This window comes from Hordeum vulgare, chromosome 3H (assembly GCF_904849725.1).
Source record: "Hordeum vulgare subsp. vulgare chromosome 3H, MorexV3_pseudomolecules_assembly, whole genome shotgun sequence".
In the NCBI taxonomy this organism is placed as follows: Eukaryota; Viridiplantae; Streptophyta; class Magnoliopsida; order Poales; family Poaceae; genus Hordeum; species Hordeum vulgare.
In genome coordinates, this window is record NC_058520.1 from 67,204,618 (window position 1) to 67,213,782 (window position 9,165).

The window sequence follows — 9,165 nt, forward strand, 5'->3', positions numbered from 1 at the left end:
CCAGTGTCAGTTGTTGTTTCTACAGGTTTTTCATTTTTCAGGTTTACCATACCAAGCGAAGTCCAATTGACATGAACCTTTTTGGAGATTTTTTTGGGACCAAAAGAAGACCACCAAGCATCGGAAGAAGGATGGGGGCCACACGAGGGCCCCACAAGCCAACCTGGCACGACCTAGGGGGGCATGTTGGCTTGTGGGCCCCTCGAGGCCCTCCCAACTCTGTACTCTCACTTACAAATTCTCATATAACCTATAAACCTCGGAAGCACTCCCAAAACACTTTTTACACTGCCACAAGTCTTTGTTCCGACGGGAGGTCATCTGGACCTCCGTTTCGGCACGCTGCCAGAGGGGGTATCAATCAAGGAGGGCCTCTTCATCAACCTTGCTGCCCTCATGATGATGTGTGACTCGTTCACCATAGACCTATGGGTCCATAACTAGTACCTAGATGGCAATCTCTCTCTCTCTTGATCTTCAATACTCTGATCACCGCATCTTCGCTTTGATCCACATGATGTAATTCCTGTTATGCGGTGTGTTTGTTGGGATTTGATGAATTGTGGGTTTATGTTCACGGTATTCCTGATAAATATTTGAGTCTTCTCTGAATACTTGTATGATTCTTATGTACATGATTATGATAGCTTCATATTTCTCTCCGGTCTATTGAAATAGTTTGGCCAATTGGATTGATATTTCTTCGGTGAGAGGTGCGTTGTAGTAGGTTTAACCTGGCGAATTTCTATATCCTAGTGACATAAGGGGACAAGATGTGTCTTTGTGTTGCTGCAACTAAGGATAAAATGATGGGGTTTATTCATATTGCTTGAGTTTAGTTTGTCTACATCATGTCATTGTTCTCCATGCATTACTCTGTTTTGCTTAATACTCTAGATGCATGTTGGATAGCGGTTGATGAGTGGAGTAATAGTAATAGGTGCAGGCACGAGTCAGCCTATTTGTTTATGGACGTGGTGCCTATATAAACGTGATCAATGCCATGAATATCGCATAACCATCCGCTTTTCTGTCAATTGCCCAACAGTAATTTGTTTACCCACCGTATGCTACTTATCATGAGAGATGCCATTTAGGAAAATTATGGCCCCAATGTCTATTCACAATATATTTACAAAACCTTCAATACCTTGGTGCCATTTACTTGTTTTTATTTTGTCTTGCTATTTACAAGTATCTACACACCTTACTTGCTTGCAAATAACAAATATAAGGGGATTGACAATCCTCTTGCCCGCATCGGGTGCAAGTTGTTTGTTCTTTTGTGTGTAACCGCAGAAGATGGTTGTGATTGATATTCCTATTGGTTTGATAAACCTTGGTTTCATAACTTAGGGAAATACTTACCGACATTGTGCTGCCATAACCCGTTCCTCTTCACGGAAAACCCAACGCAAATCACAAGTATTAGGAAGGATTTCTAGCGCCGTTGCTCGAGAATATTATCACGAACTACCAAGTAACTACACACAAATTTTCATTCACTTCTTGTCCTTTTTATTTGCTGGTATATTTAGTTTATCTCATAAAAAATACAAAAATATTTACTTTTGCTTGCTTAGCTTGTGAGAAGATTGCAACTTCCATCTCTAGTTTGCTTGTCTTGCTTGTTACTTTGCTTGCTCAGTCACCATGTATCAAGATACTACTAAGTTGTGTGACTTCTAAAATACTAATAACAATTATTTTATTAGTACTCCTATACCACCCACCACTAGTGTGGAGGCTTTTGATATTAATGCTGCATTACTGAATCTTGTCATGAAAGAGCAAGTTTTGGGGAGTCCTAACGAGGATGCCGCTTCACATCTCAATACGTTTCTTGAACTTTGTGATATGCAAAATAAAAATGATATGGATAATGATATTGTGAAATTAAAATTGTTTCCTTTTCACTAAGAGATAAAGCTAAAGCTTGCTTTTCATCTTTACCACGTAATAGTATTAGAACATGGGATAAGTGTAAAGATGCTTTTATTGCCAAGTATTTTCCTCCGCTAAGGTCATCTCCCTTAGAAATAAAATAATGAATTTTAAACAGCATGATCAAGAACATGTTGCACAAGCATGGGAGAGAATGAAATTGATGATAAGGAATTGCCCCACTCATGGTTTAAACTTATGGATGATTATCCTAAACTTTTATGCTCGACTAAACTTCGTGTCTAGAAATATTTTAGATTCAGCTGGAGGTGGTACCTTTATGGATATGGCCTTGGAAGAGGCAACAAAACTTTTGGACAACATCATGACCAACTATTCTCAAGGGCACACCGAGAGAGCTCCAACCGGTAAGAAGGTAAATTCAATTGAGGAAATCACTACTTTGAGTGAAAAACTGGATGCTCTTATGAATTTGGTTGCTAATAAAAATACTCATGTTGATCCCAGTGATATGCCCTTTTCTACCTTGATTGAGCCAAATAATTATGATATTTATGTGAACTTTGTCTCGCGAAATAATTTCTATAACAATGCTTATAGGGGTAATTTCAATGTTAGGCCATATCACGATAATGTTCCTAGTGGTTATGGCAAGTATTATGGTCATTATTAAGGAAATACTTATACAAATTCTAATAGTATAGCCTCTCATCTTTAGAATACAATTATATAATTCATTAATTCTCAAAAAGTTTTCAATACTATGGTAGAAAAAAATGCATGTTATTGATACTTTGGCTAAAAACATGGATATAATTGCTCTTGATGTAGAAACTCTTAAAAAATCTTTGCCTCCTAAGCATGATTTTAATGAGATTATTAAATCTATCCAATTTTCTATTAATGAGAGTAAGGAGAGGACCACTAAGTTGAAAGCTAAGCAGGAATTCCTACAAAAAGCTCTCCCATCCAGTTTTTACCAGAATCATGATGAAGATCTTAAAATGATTGGTACTTCTCCTATTGAATCATTGTTTACTTCTCTGTATGTTAATGATAAAGGGGCTAGAGATGAGTCAACTCTAGTTAAGGAGTGTCCCGTTTGCTTGGAGGGTGATGATTTAATGCTAAAACTGAAAAAGTGGGTTTGGAGAGGTCAAAACTTTAACTAGTGATGTGCCCACTATTTTGGGTTACAAGGATTCTAATTATTATAATTGATCTTTAGTAGAATGAATTTCCTTTCTAAAATCCATTATTATCTCACCCAATGCTTATGATCAAAACAAAGCTTTTAATCAACATATAGTAGAAGCTATGGTAAAAGCTTATGATGAGAAACTGGAGCTCGAAGTTTCTATTCCTAGAAAGTTGCATGATGAGTCGGAACATACTATTAAAATTAAGTTAAACAAATATGAGTGCAATGCTTTGTGTGACCTTGGTGCTAGTGTTTCAACTATACCTAAATCTTTAAGTAATGTGCTTGGTCTCACTAATATTGAAGAGTGTTCCCTACACTTGCATCTTGCGGATTCTACCATTAAGAAACCCTTAGGTAGAATAGATGATGTGCTAATAATTGCAAATAAAATCTATGTGCCTGTAGATTTCATTGTACTTGTTATTGATTGCAATCCTACTAGTCCAATTATACTTGGAAGACCCTTCCTACGAACTATAGGTGCAATCATTGACATGAAAGAGAGAAACATAAGGTTCCAATTTCCAATAAAGAAAGGAATGGAACACTTCCCTATAAAGATAATTGGACCACCTTATGAATCAATAATGAGAGCCACTTATGGGTGGAGTGTCAAAGATGACAACACTTGAAACTATGCAATATGCCTAGCTAGGGGCGTAAAACAATAGCGCTTGTTGGGAGGCAAACCAATAGTTATATTTATTTTTGTATTCAAATTTATGTTTGTTTGTGATAAAATAATTATTTCCTCTTTAATGATTGTGTTTTTATGTTTTAGTTAGTGTTTGTGACAAGTAAAGCCTTTGGGATGATTTGTATGACGAGTAGAATTGATACGGTGCAAAAATAGAAACTTTGACGTCCAGTGCAGGATTTATATAATTTTACTGGAATATATTTTTAAGCTGAATTTTTTACACGGTATTGCCATAAAAATTTCTTAGGTATTCCTATCGTTCCAGAATTTTTGGAGTTACAGAAGTATAGGTTCATTACAGATTACTACATACTGCTCTATTTCAGTCAGATTCTATTTTTGCTTGCATAGTTTGACTGTTTTGATGACGCTATGGATTGTATCGGGGGGTATAAGCCATGAAGAAGTTAGAATACAGTACATTATGCTAAAATGAAATAATAATCAACTTAGAACAATACATGAAAGTATTTTATATGTTGCTTATACTAACGGATCTCACGAAGTTTTGTTGAGTTGTATGTGATTGAAGTTTTCAATTTTCGGGTATTATCCCAATGGAAAAAAAGGAATGAGGAGCAGTAAAAGCCTAAGATTGGGGATGCCCAAGGAACCCCAAGGTACTATTCTAGGAAGACTCAAGCAGATAAGCTTGGGTATGCCCCGAAATGCATCCCTTCTTTTCGTTTCAATGCATCGGTATGTCACTTGGAGCTACATTTTTATTCATCACATGATATGAGTTTTTCTTGGAGCGTCGTTTGCTTTTATTCGATGTTACTTTTAGTTTGCCACAATCACCGTTTTCTGTACACACCTATTTGAGAGATATACCACATCATCATAATTCGTTAGAATACTCTATGTGCTTAACTTATATCTTTTGAGCTTAGCAGTTGTTGTAGTGCTTCACTTATATCTTTTTTTAGTACGATGGCATGTAGATTTTATAGAAATATTATGCTCTTGTTCTTCATTTATATTTGTTTGAGGTTTAAATAAATAGTGACAGTAATTTTCATGGGTCATAAAATTAGATCAAAAATAATGGGTGTTCGATGAATGATAATTAAAACCATCATGTAGCACATATAGAGAAATTATGGGTTAATGATATTGATGTCGTGATATGAAAAAGGTGTGAGTGCATTATTGTTAATTCACACAGTGTTGATATTAAGAGATATTAAACTTCTTGTTCATCTAAAAAATGAAGAGGGTGTGGTCATGATGTGTGAGCATTTCTATTCCTCGTTGAAATCCTAGTGTTGTTTTGAGTCGGAGTCGCGCGATGGTTAATTCCTACTGACTCCCCGCTGATTTACATTGGTTTACCTCCAAGCTTAAAGGGTGATGTAGCATAGAGACGACAAGTATTTCCTCAGTAATGAAACCAAGGTATATATCTAGTAGGAAGATCGACAATACTATGAAAGCGGCACCTGCACACAAATAGCAAATCCACGCAACCCAACGCATGGAGGGGTTGTCAATCCCTCGTGGGTAAAGTAAAGATGGATTGATAGATGAAAATAAGAGTGAAAGCAAATAAAACGCAGGAAGGTATTTTTGGGTTTTTTGATAATATAGATCTTATAATAAAAGAGCAAATAATATAGGAACGCGGATAACAAAGTAGAGATTGCAAATAGATGATGTGAAGTAGACCCGGGGGCGTAGGTTTCACTAGTGGCTTCTCTCGAGAAAATAGAAAACATTGGGTAGATAAATTAATTTTGGACAATTGATAGAATAGCAAATAATTATGATGATATTCAAGACAATGATCATGTATATAGGCATCACGTCCAAGACAAGTAGACCGACTTATGCCTACATCTACTTCTATTACTCCACACATCGACCGCTATCCAGCATGCATCTAGCGTATTGCGTTCATGCAGAAATGGAGTAATGCCTTAAGATGACATGACGTAGACAAGATCTATTCATGTAGGAATAGACCCCATCATTTTAGCCTTGATAGCAACTATACATGTGTGTCATGTCTCCATCTGTCACTAAGATTGAGCACCGCAAGATCGAACCCATCACAAAGCACCTCTTCCCATTGCAAGATAAAAGATCAAGTTGGACAGGAAAAAACCAAATATCAGAGAAGAAATACAAGGCTATAACAATCAAGCATGAATATGATTTCATGGATCTGATCATAAACTCACAATTCATCGGACACCAACAAACACACCGCAAAAGAATGAGTTACATCGTATGGATCTCCAGGAGACCATTGTGTTGAGAAACAAAACGAGAGAGAAAGACATCTAGCTACTACCTACAGACCCGTAGGTGTGATATGAACTACTCACGCATCATCGGAGGAGCACCAATGAGGATAATGAACACCTCTCTTATCGTGTTCCTCTCCGAAACAGGCTCTATGTTGGATTTCGTGGATTCTGGAACTTGTGGTGGCTGAAATGTTTTTTCTTCGAATCCTCTCGAGTTCTCTGAATATTTGGGTATTCATAGAACTCAGGGGCGGTGGAGGAGGCGCCCAAGGGCCCCACTAGACACTAGGTCGTGCCAGGGGGCCTAGGCGCACCCTGGTGCCTAGTGGGCTGCCTGGGCCTCGTCTGGTGATCCTCCTTGGCTCCCAAGTTTTCTTCTGGTCCAAAAAAATCTTTGTAAAGTTTCATGCCATTTGAACTTCATCTGACATTGACTTTCTACAAAGAAAAAAATAGAAAAAACGTCAACTAGCACTAGACACTATGTCAATAGGTTAGTTCCAAAAAATGATATAAAGTTCCTATAAAATGATCATAAAACATACAACAATGATAATATAACAGCATGGAACTATCAAAAATTATAGATACGTCGGAGACGTATCATCATCCCGAAGCTTAATTCCTGCTCGTCCTTGAGTAGATAAATGATAAAAAGAAAAAAATTGATGTGGAATGCTCCTTAACATTATCATCGCATTTTTTATTTTTAGCATGGACATATGGACTTGTAGATTGATGCAAAGCAATAGTCTATAGTTTGACATGAAAATTTCAATACTCGAACATATCAACAAGCAACCAAGTCTTTCAAAATAGCAATGCTAAATAACGCTATCCCTAGCCCATCATGCTCCATCATTGATCTGTTCATGCAACACCTCCAAGTATTAACTACATCCAATGCTCAAGTATGATAATGGTGTTCCTTAGTTGGGGATTTATAAGAGAAGATGGAGACTCAAATTCAAAATAAAAATTGCAAAAGTAAGTAAATAGGCCCTTTGCACAGGGAAGTAGGGATTTTAGAGGTGCTAGATCTCAAAGTGAAAAATTTGGAGATAATATATTTTCAGTGGTATGCTTTTCCTGTCAACGAAAATGACTAAGAGTTTCCAATATCTCCCATGCTAAACAAATCATAGGCAGTTCCCAAACTAAAAATAAAGTTTATTCCTTTTTCCACCGTTCTTTCACATTCCACGGCTAGCCGTATCCACGCGTACCATCCATACCAATACTTTTCAAGGAATTTATTATTTCACAACATAAAACAATTTTTTTTGCATTTTTGGACTGGGCATCCCTATTACCACCATAATATTGTGCAATGACAAGTTAATAAACACTCATCTGACCTATTTAACATGGAAGATACCGTTCACCCCTCGCCGCTTCATGGGCGGCACGGACACACAAAACGGAAATTTATTTTCAAGATTAGAGTTGGTACTTGCAAATTTACTTGTAATGGCGTTGAAATACCACATATATGTAGGTACTGTGGACTCATTTGGCACAACTTTGGGTTTAGGATTAGGATTTACAAGCAGTATTCCCGCTTAGTACAAGTGAAGGCTAGCAAATAGATTGAGAAGTGCCCAACCAAGGAACAAAAATCATCTGGACATTAAACATAACTAATGCTGAATAATGCAACACAAGTAGGATGTAATTTCATTGCATAATTATTGACTTCATGTGCATGCATAGGGAATCACAAACCTTAACACAAATATTCTTACTAAAGCATAATTACTCATCAACATAACTCACATATCACTATGTTCATATCGCAAAACTATTGCAAAGAATCAAGTTTAACATCCAATGATATTCATGATAGTTTTATTATATATCCCCTAGATATCTATCACTTTAGTACTAATTTCATTTAAATAAAAATGCCATGGAAAATAACAAGCTCTCAAACAAATATAAGTGAAGCAAGAGAGGATTTCTCCAAAATTTCTACTACTCACAAAATAATCTAAGTGAAGCATGAGAGAAAATTTCTTCAAAATAACAGTACCACCGTGCTCAAAAAGATATAAGTGAACTTGAGCAATTCCATGGCTCAAAAAAATTAGTGAAGCATAAAGAGCGATTCTAACAAATCATAGCACAATTTTTTGTTCTCTCAAATGGGTGTGTCCAGCTAGGTTTATTATGAAAAACTAACCAACAAATAAAGCAAAGAAACAAATGATACAATACGCTCCAAGCCGAACACTTGATATGTGACGAATAATAATATAGCTCCAAGTAAAATTACCTATGTTTGTTAGAAGAAAGAGGGGATGCCTGATACGTCTCCAAGGTATCTATAATTTTTTTATGGTTCCATGCTATTATCATGTCAACTTTGGATGTTTTATATGCATGATTATGCTATTTTTGGGACTAACCTATTAACTCAGTGCCAAGTGCCAGTTTCTGTTTTTCCGTGTTTTGACCTTTTTTAGAGAAGAATATTAAACGGAGTCCAAACAGAATAAAACCTGCGGGAAGATTTTTTCCATAACAAAAGATACGCACGGGACTTGAGAACCAAGGCAGGAGACCTCGGGGGAGATCACAAGCCCCCTAGCCGCGGCCTGAGGGCGCGCCTGGCAGGCTTGTGGGCCCCACGTGGCTCCTTTGCCCTACCTATTTCGCCTATAAATTCTCTAAAATCCCGAAACCAAAGAAGAGAGCCACGAAAATACTTTTCCGCCGCCGCAAGCTTCTGTCTCCGCAATATCCCATCTGGGGACCATTCTGGTGCCCTCTAGGAGGGGGATTCGGACACGAAGGGCTTCTTCATCAACACCATTGCCTCTCCGATGATGTGTGAGTAGTTCACCATAGACCTTCGGGTCCATAGCTAGTAGCTAGATGGCTTCTTCTCTCTCTTGGATCTTCAATACAAAGTTCTCCATGATCTTCATGGAGATCTATCCGATGTAACTTTCTTTTGCGGTGTGTTTGTCGAGATCAGATGAATTGTGGATTTATGATCAGATTATCTATGAATATTATTTGAGTATCCTCTGATCTCTTATATGCATGATTCCGTATCCTTGTAATTCTCTCCGAGTTATGGGTTTCGTTTGGCCAACTTG